Raw genomic sequence first — 20075 nt, forward strand, 5'->3', positions numbered from 1 at the left:
TTAACATTAGTGTCACATTATCGACTATGGGCAACGAGGAACATGTTTTTCTTGCCAGGTTTCTTAGATTAGACATTATTCTACATTATATATTAATTACAGAAGACTGACGCGCTGCTGCCCCCTTCTGGACAGCGGGAGTGCGTGCGCCACCAAATCAAAACAGGTCGGAGAGTTTATGCGAATGGAAAAAAAAAAATTATAATAAAAAAAAAAATCACCATTACCTGACAGAAAGCACTGAAACAACGGCTCGCGCGTGTTAGCCAATCAGAACACTGGGAACTCACTGGAGGGCGGGGTTTTGATTGAAGAGGTGGAAGAAGTCTGGTGAAAGTTAGCAACACTTTCATAAGTAATATTAATACGCATAATTACTTAACATAAGTGGTAAGCATAATTTAATGTTTTATATATATATATATATATATATATATATATATATATATATATACATTTGAATTACTTTCATGTTAATTACTTAAGTGAAGTTATTTAACGTCATTAAATATTTGCCTCGTTAATTTATTTTCTTTGTTGAAGTTTGGGCAGTACGACTTCAGAAAAGGTCATATTATTATTTATTATTATTTACTTAATAAACGGCCTAAAACCATAAAATTAATTAATTTCAATAAATAAATAAACACAGCTGACCATTTTACGTAAAATACCCTCAAGTTTAGGCCTATGTAATAAATATATAGAGTGTATTCAGGTTGACACACACTTTTCCGTAGAGATGAATGAGAAGTTTAAATTAATTTACCCAATTAATAACTAAGATCACAGGCCAGTAATTCTACACGTGAATCATTGGGAAATTAAGTGTGATTTATGCGTTTGTCCACTAGATGTCCCCAGTGTTTCTTTTTAATAGAAGATCAACTCTCAAGTGCCCTGAATAAGAGAGTTGGTACCCTCTGGATATTAGTTGGGCTCTACACTTACTGATTTTCCCTCGAACCAATGAGTTTAATGTAGTGACTTTAACAGGCCAACAAATCAGATCCAGCTTGTCCAGACAGGGAAACTCTCTTTTCTATTTGTTATGTCCCATTCATAGACATAGCCTACACTCGGTTTGAACTACTTCAGCAGTAGCTGCATGGATTTTTCCTACGTTTATCTTTAAGTGTAACATCTGTGACTTTGTTTAAGTAAACACAGCACTACCATATGACAGCCAGATCACTGCACAGACTGCTTTACCACAGTTCTGTTGTGACATATTGGTAACCATCAGGTTTCTAGAACACAATCGGCATGTCTTTTAAAAGTAATTGCTGCCTTTTTGTTGAAAGCCATATGCAGGTGATTGAGTTCCATAAACAGTGTGTCACACCTGTCCAGCAGATCCTTCTCAAATACCAGGGACATCTGTGAGGAATCCTCCAGAAAACAGATTTAATGTAGGCCTTTAGACTAAGAGATGATGGGTATCTTTAAGACTGATGTGTATTAAATGTCCGTCCACTAAACAGGAGAATGATTGGGCTGTAATTCCATATAAGTGCTGATCTGCTGTTTTAGTGCTGGTCAGAGGTTAGAGTTTGAAGAGCTGATTTCTCATCAGTATGAGTGGTCAAACAGAGCCTGTGGTCAGATAACTCACCTGTGCTGACCATCACAGCTGCAGTAGTTCTGCTGCCATGGCAACGCAAACTTCATAATAATAATTCTGGAAAAGTGGAAGCGTAGGCCAACAGTCTTCAGGCTACAATAACCCACGTCTTGTATTCCTGCACGTTAAGACTCCAGCACCTTTTCCATCATCTAACAAGATAAAGACATTCATAATTTATTAACACAGTTCAATGTAACTTTTAGCAAATCTCAAAATAAATATCCACTTTTCATTTAATGTTGCGATGCCTAAATTCACTGTATTTTTTGTATTTTTATTATTTAAAAAAAAATTACAATAACATTTTGAAATATTGGTCAGCTATCTTTATCGGAATAATCAAAATAACTATCAATAATAAAAATAATGATCCGCTTATTGGTATTGACCAGAAATAATGCTTCAGTATATCACTATTTTTGTATATTTGTGGCTCTAATGCTCATTTAAAAACAATATTTAAAAAAATCTTATTATATTTTAATTTTAAAATACATATTTTTGTAGTCTACATTATAATGCTGTGATGCCTAAATTCACTTGTAGCATTTATTATTATTATTATTTTTAGATAATTTACAAATCTGTGTTAATGTTAAAATTATTATCGGTTTATAAGCCAGGCTCCAGCAACACTATTTTTGTCTGATTTGACTTAGCATCTGTTTACATCAGTTCTGACGCTCATTTAAAGATAATATTTAAAAAATATTAATCTTTTTTTTTTTTTTTAACAGTTAACTTAAATCTGATCTTAAGCAAATCTCAAAATAAATAAAAATTTTGTTTTTTCTTACGGTAGCCTACATAATGTTGTGATGGCTAAATTCGGATATAATGTGATAATAATTACTGATTTACAAGTATTGGCCAGATTTTTTTTTTTTTAATATCGCCTATACCTCATCATGTTTTTGCATTATGTGAGCTTCTGTTCCTCAACGCGAAGGTGCGAGTCAACACGATGATGGACTTCATCTCACAGACCATTGAACTCTCACAGCTGTTCTGTGGACGGGACAAGCCTCGTGTCCGTCAGACGGGTTGCTCCATCTGTTTATATGCTATAAAAGTTCTCCTCCTCGTGTTCTGGCTGGGTTCGGCTGTCAGACGTGCGCGCTCATGTCTAACACACAGCTGTATGAGTGTTTGTGTTCGAGCTCCAGCAGAAGAGCAGGCATCGCTGAGCAGCTGAGCGACAGGAGACACGTGGCCTCGGAGCGGATCTTCTCCTCCACGGAACGCAGGAAAGCCCTCCTCCAGCCATCAACTAACACACTGTTTTGAAAGGAGAACCGTGACACTTTACGCGTGCCGGCGTGAGAATGGTGTGGTAAAATGGCTTGCCAACACTGTGCTGGAATGGCCAATCAAATTATGTAATGTCAAGGTAAAAATGCTAATCTGGCTATTTTTGATTAGTAGCCTAAGTGAACAAAGTCCAACAATTAAGGATGGCAAAATGTTCGTGGAATGTTAAGCAATCGAGAAAATTAAAAATAAATTTTTAAAAAGTAGTCGTCAAATATGTCAAAATAGTAAAGTAAGTATTAAAATGAATATATACTGTATACATTAACAGTCAAAAGTTTTTGAACAGTAAGATTTTTAGAATTCTTACTGTTCAAAAAACTGCTCACCAATCCTGCATTTGTTTGATCCAAAATACAGCAAAAGCAGTAATATTGTCAAATATATTTACTATTTAAAAGAACTGCTTTCTATTTGAATATATTTTAAAATATAATTTATTCCTGTGTTCAAAGCTAAATTTTCAGCATAATCACTCCAGTTTTCAGTGTCACATGATCCTTCAGAAATCATCCTGATATGCTGATTTGCTGTTCAAGAAATATTTTATTATTATTATTATTATCATTATTATTATCAATATTTAAAACAGCCGAGTACTTTTTTTTTTCAGGATTCTTTGATGAATAGAAAGATCCAAAGATCAGCATTTATCTGAAATAAAAAGCTTTGTGACATTATACACTATACCATTCAAAAATACACCATTTTTGGAAAGAAATTATAGAAATGAATTCTTTTATTTAGCAAGGATGCTTTAAATTGATCAAAAGTGATCATAAAGACTGGAGTAATGATGCTAAAAATTCATCTTTGAAATCACAGGAATAAATTACATTTTAAAATATATTCAAATAGAAAACAGTTATTTTAAATAGTAAAAATATTTCAAAATTTTACTGTTTTTGCAGTACTTTGGATGAAATAAAAGCAGGCTTGGTGAGCAGAAGAGGCTTCTTTAAAAAACATTAAAAATCTTATTGTTCAGAAACTTTTGACTGGTAGTGTATATGTGTGTGTGTGTGTGTGTGTGTCATTTTCATATTATACATAATATTGTGATAACTAAATTTAATAATAGAAATCAAAATGAATTCTTTCTGTCTATATATAAATATTTAAAAATAATATTTTATTCATTTATAATAAATGATTTGTAATAATTATTAAATGAATAATAAATTAAATAAAAAATAAAAAACTTTTTTTTGTCATATTTGACATACATGAGATGTAAAGTATATAATAAAGCAAAATTTTCTGCTTTAAATAACTTAATCTTTTGTTGTTAGTTTAACAACAATAGTTACTGTCTGATTGATTGTGATGTTGCATATGTGCTACATTAATATTAGGTATGCTGTGTTTTTACAGTGAGGCCTGTTCATCTGACATGTGGTAAGGATTTGGACGCTCAGGTTAAAGAGTTTACCATGTCAACGTCCTAAAACTTGCAGATAAGACATGAAGAGTCTCTCATGCTGGGCTCTGTGTCTGAGCACATCTTCCTCCTGCTCGCCGCTGTTTACTTTGGACTCCGGGATTCATGCATTGGGTTTGTTAATCTAAGAGAATGATTGTTTAGTTTGCATAAAAGATAATTCAGTTTTTCTTTCCTCGTTTTTCATGGGAGATCCCTCGAGGCTGAACTTCAGAAGGAAGGCCAGTAGATTTTGATAACGTACAAGCAGAGCATTTGTTTTACTCACCCTTGAAATCAAAGTTTCCTTTGTGTGTGGGACCGGATCTGTTTCCCAGGCCTGCAGACTCAGGAGGGTCTTTTGAGTTCAAAACAACAAAGAGGCCTGCGCCTCCACTGACTTCCAAGAGCTAGAACAGAATCGCATGTCCTCGCACACACAAATACAGGCAGATAGACGGGCAACAGCCTGAGTAAACACATCTCTGGATCTATATAAAAAAAACAGACTTCACTTGCTCCAAAACGAAGCTGGCTTGGGAGTGTCTATGTTCGGAAAATTATGTAATGTAATTCTACCGTATACTGCCTTTTACTTAAAAAAAAAAAAAAAAATTCAAATCTTAATAGTCATGTCTACTCTGTCATGATGGTTATTTTGCTTTTTTTAAATCTAATTTTGTGTAAAAATGTCTGATCAGTTCAAGAAGTCAAGTAGGTTTTAAAGATCATCCTTGCATACTAGTAATGGCAGGTCAAGTTGAGAACTCTGCACAGTATACTACGCCTGTATGCTGCATTATTTGTCCATCACATACAAATATGTGCATATTTGCACAGTATATGCATTGCATACTGCAAAAGCTGCATAAATAGAATTGTAATTTGCAATTTTGGACATTCTAAAATTTGGTGTTTCTAACCGATCAGTAACTTAACCTAAACATGGGTTTACACTCTTTCCCCAATGTCTAGGTGAAGATAAACTCTTTAAAGCTCTTCGATAAGACATCTGAGTAAGTTGTAGTGAAAGTTTTATTTTGGATGTTTAGAACAAGCATACTGTACAAAAGCAGCAATAATACCATATCCAAGCACAATTTTTCATTGCTACCTGTTATAAACACATTTTAAGGCTGTAGTTAATTATCCATACGTATTTCAAAATACTTTTCCATCTTAAGATACCTCATTATAGCACAATTATATGTCAGCACTTCATCCAAAAACGTAGATTTGCTGAACATTTACTCACCCTCAGGCCACACAAGATGTATCGGAGTTTGTTTTAATTTAGCAGTACATCAATTAATGTCTTGTGAAGTGAAAAGCTTCATGTTTGTGAGGAACAAATCCATTATTAAGGTGTTTTAACTTGAAACTGTTGCTTGTGGACAAAATACATAATTCATAATACTCCATAATCCATGATAATGCTTCCTCCAGTGGAAAAGTCCATTCCCTGTTGTTCCCTTACATATCTGATTTGTGCTTGATCTATGCATATTTCTCTCCTGATTCAGGTGGGTTTTTTAACAGGATGAAACAATATGTATTTAATATTCATGTTAAAAATGTCTTGATGGAATATTATTTTTTCAGTTGCATTCCCAAATTGCAACAGTATTTTATAATTGTGATAGAATATTTAACATATTTAAAGTCAATTCACAGCACTTTAGAAATGAAATAAAAACATAAAACAGCAAAAACACACTGATGCACATTCTTTATTCATCATGTTGTAGAAGGAGAGTTTTTAATGCACTGACCGAACGACTTGAACGCACATGACATTGAAATCACGACTTCCCAAATCGTAAATATGAACTTCCTTGGAGGACTTGAATGTGTCATATGTAGAATAATCCGAATCAGTCACTTACGAGGTTCCACTGTTGTTTTAAAAGGCAGCTGACTATGTAGGAAGCTCACTTCAAGAACCACAGAAGGTCTGAAGGATTTAATTCTGAACATACAGTACTTTGCATGATTTCAGCGTGTCTCTCTGAGACTTGTTTAATATGTGGTTGAGGCGTTTTGCGTTAACTGCAGCTAGCTGGCTAAAGCTCTCTGCTTTGTTCTCCAATCCTGAGGTTAACGATTTTCCGTCGTGGGAGGCGGGGGAGAGCAGCGGCAGAATTAGGATTCAGCTCCCATCCTCAGCGCCGAGCGGCTGTCTGCTGCCTACCCAGCAACCCTGGCGCTTTGTGACAAGGAGATGGATGATATCTGCAGCCTGGCCGGCCGCTCTACGGGTAAAGGCACACACACACACACACACACACACACGCACACACACGTCTGCAAGCACACAGGGTCGCACACACACACACACACACACACACACACACACACACACACACACTTCCCAAAGCCAGCAAGGTTGTGCGCACACACATGTAACTAATGCTGTGATGCTGCTGCTACAACCTTTAACATGTAACGCAGATCAGCAAAGCCGCATCCAGCTTTCTTTGTGATTGTTTTCTTCATTTGTGAAAATATTGCACTCATACATATGGAAGGAGTATTTGAAAGTGTGTTAGGTTAAGATTTCATGTGTCAAAAGAGAGACAAAAATTAATACAGTAATATAAACAATTTATTAGACAGTCTTAAACATTTACAGCATTTTAAAATACAAATATACAAGAGATTAACAGACTAATGGGCAGCTGTGGTCTGAGCGTGTGAGTGTGTGTGTGTGTGTGTCACTGGACAGTGTGTGAAACCAGAAAGTCAAAGGATCTGTCTCTTCTCCACTTCCTTTAATGCGGGAGTGTATTTGTGTGTCAGACTCACCTGCTGAAACTTCTACTGCAAACTTATACACACATACTGCTTCATTCCTGCAGTACACACTGTGGGAAAATATTAAGGGTTTGAGATTGAGGAAAAAAGAACAGAAAAATATTTATTTTTAATCAGTACATTCATCTTGTTTTCCAGTAAAAATATAAACTTACTGCAAAAAACTGAAGAAACAAATACACACACACACACACATACATATAAGATAAAACATTTAATTATATTGAAAATTGCCAACAACTCAAAGATAACTTTGGTGAAATGTCTGCTTATAAGTACATTTATCTTGTTTTTATAAAGGTAAAATAAGGCAAATATAATGAAAATGAGCATGTTTTGAATAATGGTATTATTTTATGGCATATCCTAATAAATAGTAAGAATGAGTATAACAATATCAAGTTAATCTGCAAGTTACCTGCACGCTGAAAATAACATCTGCACCTAAAAAGAAGAAAATTCATGCAATTAAAACCATTAATTATATCCGTAAATTATATTATAGTATTATATGAAATGATATTAATTAAATCTGTATTATTTTGGACACTCATTCACAACAGGGATTGTTTTGTTTTTTTTAGTGAGAGAGAGACGGTATATTTTAGGATACAGACAAGTTTATATCTCTGCCAGAGCTCGCTGTATGTTGAAGAACAAAAAGATGTCTGGATTGTGTGTGTGTGTGTGAGTGTTTGAGGAATGCTGGGGTGCTCACGCAGCTTTTCGTGCAGGTAACGGGAGCACCTGCGGCCACCGCTAACTGCCATCCGACGGGTTAAAAGCTCTGACTGGAGGAAGACGCTCAGAGCAGCCGCGGGGTCCACTGGAGTCCCATCGGCTGAGAGAAACCTGTGAGACAGAAGCTAATTATCCTCTAAAGCAAAAAGCCAGTTGTGGTTCAATAACTCCAGCACGCTGCCAGCCAGATACTGCGTTTCCTTGGCAACGCCTCCACAGCAGTACTGCAGACATCACAGAGAAAGGCAGGCGGTCACAGGGTACACAGGGCAGGATGAATCGGGGAGGAAAGACTTTACGAGTGACGGGCCGTCCTCTAGACTGATGCAGGCCAATTACAGGCCATTACACTCGGCTGAGATTGATCTGCTTTCTTTACATTTGGGGACCCAATGATGTACTGTATGTATAAAATAATAGCATTTTCAAAATTACTTCTGGTTTTCTGTTCAAATTCTTGTAATATCTCTGTCTGACCTAATCAAACCCCCAGCAGACAGATATGATCAAAGCTTTAATCCTTGGACCACGAAGTAGACTAAACTAAAGGGACACCTGACAAAAACACACATAATCATTTGTACCTCTGAATGCCATCCATCTTGATGTTTGATGTACGTTATCAAGTTTAGAATAAGTTTTCGTACGATTACTAAAAATGAAGTACCAATCTAACACATCAAAGCAAATTTTGAGATTTTGCCTCCATCACACTGAGCTCTTCCTAGCTGAAGCTGGTTTAACCATCAAACCAAGAAAAAAAAAGCTGGCTCTTACAAATAAAGATTCTTTATTGGTATCGATGGTTTCATGAAGAACATTCATGAAAAACATCCTTGGAACCTTTATTTTTAAGAGTGTATGTTGGAAACCAGTATAATGGAAATGTATCTTCTCCAAACCAATAGCCAGTGAAAGTTAAAAGAAACACAATGTGTGTGAAACAGTGATTTTTTAAATACATTTAGTTCATACTAAGTATAGTTCAAATCTATTAACATATTTACTGATGTATCGCTTGACACTTACTGATATAAAAATGGTAATTAAACTTTATTTGGAGAACTTGCGTAATGCAAACTTCTTAATATTAAGCTTAAAATGTGTTTTAATGTCACTATTGATGAGGATTGTATGATCTCTGAATAATATCAGTCTTTAAATGCAAGATATTTAAAGTGTAGCTGAAGTATACTTCCACTAGTTCCACTTTAGCACAATCAAATAAGCTTCAGTATATCTTTAGTTGGACTTCAGCACTACTTCCGCAATATTAAAGTGCATTAAGCACAAAATTAAGTTGTTCTAATTTAGCAGTTTAAATATACCAGTATAGTATACTAATGTACAACTGCAGGGTAATTTTATTAAGTACATAAATAAGTAAATATGTTTGCAGTATACTTAGCATGAAATGAATGTATTTCAAATTTTAGTATATTTATTTCTCACTAGGGTTAACAGCAGGTAAAATGATTTCTTAATAGGCTCAATATGACATGACTATAATAAAATGACTAATACATGGCCTCCAGTGGCTTATTGCTTTAATAAAAGGGTGACAACAAATAATGATGAAACAAGCTTTGATTAACACACAGTAATAATCTGAATGAACAAATTTCGTGGGAAGTAATATGCGTAACGCAAGTAATGTGACTTACAATGTGAAACAGATTTGAGACTTGATCTGTTTTACCGAATTATTTCAGTTATAACCGATATGATAACTGGAACAGCATGAAATTTGGAATCAAAATTTAATGTACAGCACAGATTATCAATAGCTGTTTAGTACTTTTGGGCACTAAAGTAGAATTTGAGTATATTGGAAAACAAATGTTTGTCATCATGATGCTCATCAATATATTTTCCACTATAAACAAGTGCATTCTGTGTCAGTGGCATCATCTGGATGTACACAGACGTTCTGAGGCTCTGTGTGTTTGCACCTGTTATTTGTACCTGCAGTGAGCAGTGAGAAGGACCCACTGTTTCCTCTGACCTGCACTGATAACATGCACCACAACAATCCCTGACAACCAATGGAAGAAAGATTCCTGTAATCCTGTAAATTCACCCGGCTCCTGCAGCTTCTCCTGCCTGAGCTCTCAGTGCTTAATCTACTTTCAGTACCTTTATCCCAGACAAATGTTAAGTTTATTTAAACCGCATGCGGTTAGCGAGAACACACACACTCACACACCATCAGCGGGCTCTTTTAATTCCTCAGTGGCCGGTCTTTATCTCTTGACATTTATCAAGGGAATCTTTCTTGCGGCCTATAACAAGGGCCACTCCGTGATTCTTGGGTGAACTAAACGATTCGATATCAGGTTAGGTATGTTTTATATTTCAAAATGTTTGATTTACTGCTCTCTGTGTACATTGATACAATACACATTTCATGTTATAAGTAAAGCATTTTTAATTGAATTTAAACTGCAAACAATTTCTTCGTCAACATTTCTGTCTTGTTGCCTATTAAAATAAAACTGCTTTTTAAGCACAAATCCAAGTCAATTAAGCAAGATTTATGCACAATTTATGAGAATTATATATTTCATTCATTATTTCATTATTCTTAAAGTTATTTTGTCAGTCCATGAATTAACTTTTCTCAGTCCATCTGTTTTATTGTTAGCAAATCTGACAGCCAGACAATTTATTAAACTATTAATAAATATTAATTTCACATTCATTCATTCATTCACTGTTTGCATGTCTGGCTATCTTTCTGGATGCCCGTGTCCGTCTGAAAATGCTGGTCAGATTTATCAGCCAGAAAACTAACCATTTTTTGCTCTGATACACACAAATGAAACTCAGTCCGATGTGCTGTCAGCCAAAAATGTAAATATGAAACCATGCCAATGAGGCTGAGACATCAGAGACTGATGCTTGCTGGACCATTCAGAAGTCGGGCCGTTTATTAAATAACAAAATCTTCGTTCCTGGCTGGATCCAAGTCTTTGTTCCTTTTCTCATCTAGTTGATGAAATGGTCCGTGTGTGTGTGAGCGTGTGGGATGAGGGAGTATTTATGTGTTAGCTCAGATGAATAGTGTGAGCAGCACACAAGATTTTATCTGTGCATTGGCACTGCCAGCCTGTGCCGAGTGTCAGACGGATCCTAATAAAACTGTCTGACCCCGCGTTGGGCACCAGGCTGGCGCTCGCCGGTCGTGGCTGACTGCTTGGTATGCACAGAGCATGGCAGAGCTTCAGCTGTTGCTGGGAGCTTTGTGGCACAGACCCAGCCTGATTAGTTGGCATTCGCCATTGTTCAGAGTGAAACCAAGCAGGGGAAAAATATAATTAGAGAGAGAGAGAGGAAGAGAGAGAGACACAGAGACACAGAGAGAGAGCAATAGGAGGAAATCAATTGTTTTGAAACTACATTTCTAATGTGGGTAATTTAGCAAAATTAGGGTTTCAAAAGTTAAACACTCCAGGGAGATAAAGAACAAAGCCAGGCGTTAGACTTAATGAGTTCACATCTTTAAAACAGGAAGGAGCCCACAGCTCCGTGCCAACCGGACCACTAAAACTACCATCCGTCTGGAGTTCAATGTCATTTCTGCACAAAAACAACATGACGACACATATAAACATGGACGCCTTTAAACGCAATAAACTGCAAGCCGCATGTTCTGGTGAAGAAGTCTGGTGTTCAAGAGGTAATGAAGTCTATTCATAGAAATCGTTTTTGTGTAAATGAAGGTGTCAGCATATGTTGGTTCAATATGTTGCTCGTTTTTTTTGGCTATGCATCAGACAGATTTTACGTTACTGGATTAAACAAAAAATTACATTACATCTGGTGGATACATGAGGATAAAGCCAAGCAGACTTGTTTCATAGTAGTGCAGGTGCTGGGGTCTACTACGAAGGGCGGCACTAGAAAAAATTGGCTGTATGTTTTACCTTCATTTAAGAGAAAATCTTTGCAAAAAAATTAAAAGAGATTCCCAAATTCAAGAATTTTTTTTTTAAATCGAGAATGAATCAATTGTTAATCGCATACCAAAAGAAACTCGTGTGGGAATAACTGATAATCCTGGCCCTTCCTCCTGCTGCCGATGCGATAAAGGTCATTTATAGATGAGCTGCAGTGGCGACCAGACAGCCAGACAGAGCGATTAACATGACGACCTCTCCTGCACCCCTCACCCCAAAGAAAAAACACCTCAGCAGACATACAGGATCGAGTTTTATTTAAAAACCAGAAGAAACCATCATCATCATCATAGGCATGTGAACATACTGAACATTCAATCTCTCAGACACGCCAGCGCCGCATCCTCTCTCTCGTCCACCGTTCTCTTTCTTATCTCTCACAGACATCCGTCCCACGTCCGTCTCTGTCGGGACACGGCCAGGGGATCGAGTGCTTTTGCCCTCTGCCCAGGTCCCAAGAGCTTAACCTGTGATTTTCAGCACACAAAGCTCACAAGTTAGGGTCTCAGGGACCAGGAGGAGTGCAGCGATGTCCGCACAGGTTAGTGACATATATACACACACAAGTATTACACGCTCACGTCCTCTTTCGTCCAGCATAACGAAGATTACTGCTAGAAATATTCGGCCTATGGAAATAAAATGTGCCTTTTTCATTGCAGAGTTTAGAGCCACAGACACACAGCGCACAGGTATATCATGCACCAAATGGCATGCACACAAAAGCAGACGAAGCCAAAAAAATATCAGGTAAGAGGAAACCAGAACGAGCGGTCGGATTTGAAGTTGTCCGTCGAGGGAGCAGACATAGCCTTTGTTGGTCGAGAAAAGCCTCCAGTCAGATGGTCAGTCTCTCTGTCTGTCTTTCTCTTTGTCCTGATTTTCATCCTCAGGATCTCTGATGAGCAGAACCGCTGGCCTCTGACTGCAGCTTCAGACATGAACGTCTGTATGTGTACGTGTGTGTGTGTGTGTGTGGATGTATGTGTGTCTGTCTGCGTCTCGTCTCCCGCCACTGACTCCATTACACCGAAAAACGTGTAGCGGCAATTGATCAGCCACGTTCAAGAGCCGGTAAACCGGCGTTGGGGCAAAATTAGCAAAAAAACAGCTTACACAGCTCCCCGCAAGACCACCCCACACCCACCCAGACAAGCAGCGCCTGCGATTCCCCCTCACTGCTTTTGCAATAAGTTGTCTTTTTTGTGACTTTGTGAGCGCAGACGAGATCATGCAACCTCACAACACTAACTGCAAGCAAATCCAATAATGCACACGGCAGCCAAAACATGCATGTCATTTACACTGCAAACGCACATCTGATGCACACATACACACCTTGAAGACTCCTCCTCCCCCCACAAACAAGAAGCATCGTTCATCCTCAGGGACCAGACGGTGTGGACACTCCCGGAAATGAGAGCGGCCGCCACGTGCCTCACACACACATACACACATACACACACACACATACACGCACACTGTCTACCTTCAAACCTGTGCCGACTTTGTTATCTTCAAGGGAAAAGAAAAAGAGAGAGAGAGTGAGAGAAAAAGAATGAGGAAGGAAAAGCATCCTCAGACAGTGAGATGTCACCAGAAGAAGACACTCGTGAGAACACCATCATCTTCATCAGCACCACTGCACATCCTCTCGTCACTGTCACCCTCCTCACACTCGTCTGTCTGACACGCACCTTTACACTGGCGACACACACTCACCCGCTCATCCGCCTCTGGTCTGGACACCTGTCCCGGGCATCTCTGTACCTGTACCTGGGCCGTCTGTGAGACCCGCTCTCGCTCTCTCGGTGTGACTGAGTGCCAGCGAGCGGCAGATTCTGCAGCGAGCGCTACCCCCCCCACCCGCCCTCCCCTCCCCTCCGTCTCTCTCCCTCCCTCCCTCCCTCCCTCCCTCTCTTCATCTCAGCTCCACTTCCCCTCTGCACTGATCAATCCCTCACTTTCTCCGAAGGCTCGAAAAAAACGCAGCCAGCCAGCAGCCAGAAATGGCGTCTCGCTCTCCGCGGCGCTCTGTGCAGCCACACGACAATCTGTCTGTCACAATATTGTGACAACATTTCCACAACTGATTGTGGAGGGTCATCCACCACCCCTCTGCCAAAGCTGCGGAAAAGTGTTTGACCGCCACAGTAAAGCAATTCATAGTCATTTTCGTAAAATTACAGAATATCTAGGGATCATCTTTAAAAATACAGAAATAAAATAAGGAGATGAAACAACATGATAAGGAAACAATGACAATTTAAGGAGAACAAGCTGACGAAACATCAAAGAAATGGGAGAAAAGGCCATTTAAACAAAACAAGGAAATGAAACATCAAAAATCGAATAATAAAAAGCAATTTAAACAAAACGAGGAGGAGAAACAGCAAAATAAAGAAAACAGTGAAAAGGAAAACCAGAGAGAGAATTTTCATTTGTTTATAGTTTGTTGTATCATTATACAACATAAACTATGAACAAATGAAAATTTAAATAAAGAAAGAAACAACAAACAATAAAAAACAATGGCAAGTTGAAAAAAAACAAGGAGATGAAACAAAATAATGAAACAGTGGCAATTTAAACAAAGAGGCGAATCAAAGAAACAAATTAAAATTGAACAAAATGAGGAAAGAAACAACAAAGTAAATCAAAAGCAACTGAAAGAAAACATGGAGAAAATAACAGCCATTTAAACAAAATGGAGATGAAACTACTGTAATGTGAACAAAATAAGCTGATCAACAAAAACAGCAATGTAAACAAACGATAAGATGTTAAATAACTGAGTGAAAAACAATGCAAACAATCATAATCATGCAGCTGATCGAAAGTCTGCAACGTGAATCAAAAATAATAGGCCTCATGAGCCATTAGCATAACAAATTTCTGCATAAACAGTTCTTAGAAAACATTCGGTTTATTAGTTCATTCTCACGTAAACTGGACTGAATGAATTGTTGTTTTTCATGAATCAGGTCCTTTGTATACATGCACATATACAGTATATAAAACATGCATTAGTGATAATATACGCACTGCTAAAATGGATAAATATTAAACAAACAAAAACAGAAACAAAAACAAAAAAGGCAACATGTACACCCTGTGTGGTTCTCCGAGCACCAGACACATCTTTATCTGTCTGGAAGTGGCCCTGAATGACCTCTAACCCCTCTGCTTGCACTGGGGGGTGTGTGAGAGTCGTGACCCCATCATAGAGGGGTGCTGGGCGCTGACTGGCCACCGCACACATCATTGATTACAAGCTTAATGCACAAACTCGCCACGTCTGTTCTACTGCAATGCAGAGCTCCAAACACACACACACACACACACAAAGCGGGAGAGCTCACAAACCCACATAGATTCAGTGTTTAAACTCATGCCGTCTTGGGCAGCGTCTGAACACAGGTTTGTCGATATGAGTGAGCAGCATACAGGTTCAAGTCTCGCTGTAGAATGGAGAAGTGTGTATTTGTGTGTGTGTGTGTGTGTGTATGTGTGTAGGGAAGGTTGGTGGGATCAGCAGGGACCGAAAGGGAATGATGGTGATCAATCAACACACACACACACACACACACACACAGAGGCCATCAGCAGAGCGCTGTCACCACACAGTACCAGACAGCACACACACATACGCACAACAAGACACAATGAACACTAGACAGAAGGGAAAACACCATAAACCACTACACAAAGAGAAACATATTGAGTTCGACGTCCGTCTCTAATTAAACTGCGACTTTACAAGCCTTCAGACCCACTCAGAAATCTCTTATTTCTCATATCCTGGAACACAATTCTAGTCATTTCAAAACACAATGACTCATTAACAATCAAACACAAAAATGAGACCCAGAAGACGTGGATCTCTTTAATCACATCCAAACATTTTTTAACTAGAATTTTACATTTTGTGAAGAAAACATGAGCTGAAGTCAAAAAACCAACCTGAAGTCTATATGTACATTTATCCAAAGCAACTTAGGTACACATATCAATCCTTGCTTTTCCTGGGAATTAAACCTGTGACCTTGCTAGTGCCACGATCTACAGTTTGAGCAACAGGAAGGCAGGAAGGTCCCTTTTTTTGCCACATCTATGGTTTTTCAAGCATTTTATTGCCCACAAGTTGAAAATAGTATATCTGATTGCTTGGAAAAGGCACACAACACGTCTCCTCAAAATGCCATGCAATTTGAGATGTCATTCCTAAACACATGTGGGATGACTTACACATTGAACTGTAATACTTAAAAGTATAGTAAAAAATACTTCAAAGTATTAAGACCTACGTTCATCTTTTGGAACACAAATTAAGATATTTTTGATGATTGATTTTTGATTTTTGAAGACTGACAAGGAAGAGAAGTAATTGTTGAATGAAGTCATTATTTTTGTTTTCTTTGCGCACAAAATGTATTATCATAGCTTGAGCCACTGATGTCACATGAATTATTTTAACAATGTCCTTACTACCTTTCTGGGCCTTGAATGTTTCAGTTACGTTGCTGTCTATGCATGGTCAGAAAGCTCTCGGATTTCCTCAAAAATATCTTAATTTGTGTTCCGAAGATGAACGAAGGTCTTACGGATTTTGGTGAGTAGCTAATGACAGAATTTTCATTTTTGGGTAATCTATCCCTTTAACATGAGCAGTTTGTACAAATCTAACAGTGATGCTACCTTATCAAACATCTAAACACTATTGATCAAACTCAGAATAATTTCATAGGTTTTAGTTCCATCAACATCTTAGAATCATGAGAACCCAGAAGACCCTTACAGAGACCATCTGAGTGCACAGACACACAGCGTTTAGGTCTGCTGAACGCAGGTCTTTAACCGCTACAACATCTTGTCTGACTGGCTGGCGGCCCAGCGCACAGGCCCCGCCCATCCAAATCGAACTCATTGATCTCTCATGCAGGGTCAGAGGTCAAATGCATATCGACTGGAAAAAGTGTCATCAGCAGCAGCGTGGCCCTGACTCCAGACAGATCAATAGCACCTCTGTCTGCTACGCTTAGATTACTCTTATTCATCTGTCATAAATCTCAGCACCTCATCACCACGCTAACGTCTGGTGGCTCCTGATGCAGCTGTGGCCCTGTTAAGGTCGACAGCGGTCTGGGACCAGTAGGTCATGTTCATCAGTGCTCCGCTCTCGTGTACAGGGGGCAAAAGGCTAGACGGCCAATCACAGACCTTGTAATAAGAATCAATGAGTAGGGTTTGGTCGCACGTCAGGAAGAATCAGACAGAACTGGATGACAAAAGACCAGGGCCGGCGTTTCCGTATGGCAGAGTATGGCAGTTACCATACCCTAGTAGGGGTGTGCGATACTGAAAAAAAAAATGATATCTCGATATTGTTTTGGATTTTTTCGATAACGATAATTAGACGATATTTTGCATAGTGTGTTATTGTGCTGATATCTGACTACCGTGGACAGCTGCAGTTTTGATATTCTTCATATTCTGTGTGGTCAGTTCACATGAGACAATTCATCTTTTCATTTAATTTTAAATTGATTTTTACCTTTAATCAAGCAATTCTTTTTCTAAAAGTGTACATCTTTTGAGTCAAATTGTTACATTTAATAAGTCAATTAAGATAATACACATTTAGGCTGTTACCAAACAAATTAAACCAGTATTATCAAAATTAATCTTTGCAGAAGTTGCATCTGAAGTGGCATTTAGATGTATTTACACACTATTTAATGCAGCTCAGAGGGACATGGAGTGCTTTAACCAGTTACAAATGCATATTTTTTTGACATTTTAAACATAGAACATTGAATACTGATATTTAAATTTATTTAAAAAATAAAAATAGACTTTAAATGTGAAATTAAAACCGCCAGTAGGTGGCAGAAAGTCACTGGTAATAAGAGAGTCATTGGGACTGAATCGAATCATTTAAATGGTTGATTCATTCAGGAACGAGGCACCGTCATTTTGCTCAGAGATGCGAAACAGTGCTGAAGCTGTTTGGAATTATTTTTTGTTGGCGAAATGGAGCAAAAACAGGCAGTATGGTGTCTAAAAAGTAAGTCTCTTAATATTAACTTATTGTTTATTGAACTGTTGTATAAAATCAATATCACATTTGTAATCATGCATATTTTTAAAGAACTATATGAAACCTAAATATATACATTTTCCGCCCCCATATCTTGAATTTTGTGATCATTCTTAATGCATTTTAATAGACTGAATCATGCAGCCTCTTCATTACCACGTAGGCTAATGTATGCGTGCACTCCGTAGGTGTTTTGAATGGTTTATGCAAAATACTCGATAATGTCAAATTGCACATCGTTAAAACAACAATTACGATATTATCGCAGACAATATATATCGCACACCCCTATACCCTAGCCCAGTCAGGTGCTGTGAAAAATTATCCAAACTTGAGACTATTATAATTCGTTATTGTCATTTTAAATCAGAGGGTTTTAAAAATAGTTAACCAATGATAAGCATTAAAAAGAGCTTGTCAGTAAAACTTCATAACGCCATTGGATCATCAAGCTCTCAGCGAGACCGCGTAACTTCACCCCGCCTCCAGTCAGATTGACGCACGGCGCACAGCCTGGAGACAGATCCCCGCTTTTTTGCAATGCAAGGGTAAATAAATAATTGATGTTTGAATTTATTTAACGTCTAGCCAATAGTCTATACTTTTGTACGTTTTAAATATCCTGTGCATAAGTGCTTAATTTGAGATTTTGGCCAAGTGTATTAAACAACAAGAAAAACTAAGCACCCATATAGCTACAATCAACGTTATATAACCTGTAAAAGTTAATGAAAGCATATAATGCAATGCACTTGCTGCCTCAGATAACAGTTACAGCTGTTCTAATGACAGACAAAACACTCCATCTCCGTCATTCTCTGGTCAAAAACATTGTTAACTCCATTTGAGCTTGATTTTTATATAATGTTAAGTGCAAGTGTCTGATACAATACCAACGCTGACGACGCAGTGTTGTTTAATTATTGAATTTTTTCCCCTTCCTCTAGCCCCCCCCCCCACGCCATACCCTACGGTTTTGTGAAACCACTGCAAAAGACATACTGTCTTAGATAACCACACAACAGTGAATTTAAAGACAACATGAACTAATTTATCTTCACTATTGTGCAATATGTTTGATCAAGTGTTTGATCAAAATGTTTTATCAAGACGCATTAAAATTGGACTTTTCTTTCCTGCAGACTTAACCAAGGTAAGACTGAGAAATACTAGCTAATAACAACACAGCCTAAAAAATCGTGATACAATCAAATTTTGATTAAGAAAATCGAGTTCTGCCCTATGTTTTTTTCCCCACTGAATATTACAGAAGTTAAATGGATCACAATGTCACTTCATGTTGTTTTAAGGCAATCTGTGAATTAAATATTTCAATACCTGTTTGCACACAAAGCAGTTTATTTTGTACACATTTGTTCACTTCAGAAGTGATTTGAGCATAAAGTTTTTTTACGATTAGTGTGTTTGCACAGCAAAACGCTGACAGTGTTGAAAAAGTATTCATTATAGAATCCCAACAAAGCAAAAAAAAAAACATTTTTATACAAGATCTTCTGCAATAAATGATCAGTTTCTCCTCAATCTTGACACCATAATGTAAACAGACGTGCACTTTGAATAAACTAAAAGAATGGTGATAAATGCCTGTACATACAGATCAAAATGGTAACAGAAATCTAGGAGTGTTGGTCCATTGGCATTTATATTACAACAAATTGTAACATTTTATTATTGAGCATAATCAGCATAGGACTGTTCATGTAAACATATTTTGTTTATGGATATTTGTCGAAACTTCAAATGAAAATGTCAAAACAATACTTTAGTGGTTGACTTGACTATGAAAACCCTCCAGGATACTGAAGGCCATTCTTCGCCTTTCTGTGGACCCACTGTTCTCTGAAACAAAAGCTTCAACTTTCTCCCGATCAAATTCACTAATTTATTTGTTCAGCCATCACATAAATCTAAGCACAGCTGTAACCAACGAGTTGCAGCTCGACTCGGCTGCCAGCTGGACTTGGTTTTGCTGAACCAGCACGATTTCAAGCCGGGTTTGCTCCGCTACATCTGGAAGAGTCATCCGAGAGCAGAGGTGAAGGCGGAAAAATCCCTCCTAAAATAAAAGCAGCTCAACTCCCT

General features: G+C 37.8%; 3 long non-coding RNA genes across 3 annotated transcripts in view; 1 reads left to right on the forward strand and 2 right to left on the reverse strand.

Moving 5' to 3' along the window:
- Positions 1-225: 225 nt before the first annotated feature.
- LOC131548730 (uncharacterized) lies at positions 226-2647 on the reverse strand. Its single transcript, XR_009273235.1, has 3 exons — positions 2530-2647; positions 1616-1776; positions 226-327 (listed from the first exon to the last, which is right to left on the reverse strand). It is a non-coding gene; the product is annotated as an uncharacterized LOC131548730 (long non-coding RNA).
- Positions 2542-12335, forward strand: LOC131548728 (uncharacterized). Its single transcript, XR_009273233.1, has 3 exons — positions 2542-3017; positions 4313-6616; positions 7907-12335. It is a non-coding gene; the product is annotated as an uncharacterized LOC131548728 (long non-coding RNA).
- LOC131548727 (uncharacterized) overlaps positions 6946-20075 on the reverse strand; it is a 52734-nt gene continuing 39604 nt past the window's right edge. Inside the window, exon 3 of the long non-coding RNA XR_009273232.1 lies at positions 6946-8024. This is a non-coding gene — a long non-coding RNA (uncharacterized LOC131548727). The remainder of the gene's footprint in view (positions 8025-20075) is intronic.

Source organism: Onychostoma macrolepis, chromosome 10 (assembly GCF_012432095.1).
Source record: "Onychostoma macrolepis isolate SWU-2019 chromosome 10, ASM1243209v1, whole genome shotgun sequence".
Lineage (NCBI taxonomy): Eukaryota > Metazoa > Chordata > Actinopteri > Cypriniformes > Cyprinidae > Onychostoma > Onychostoma macrolepis.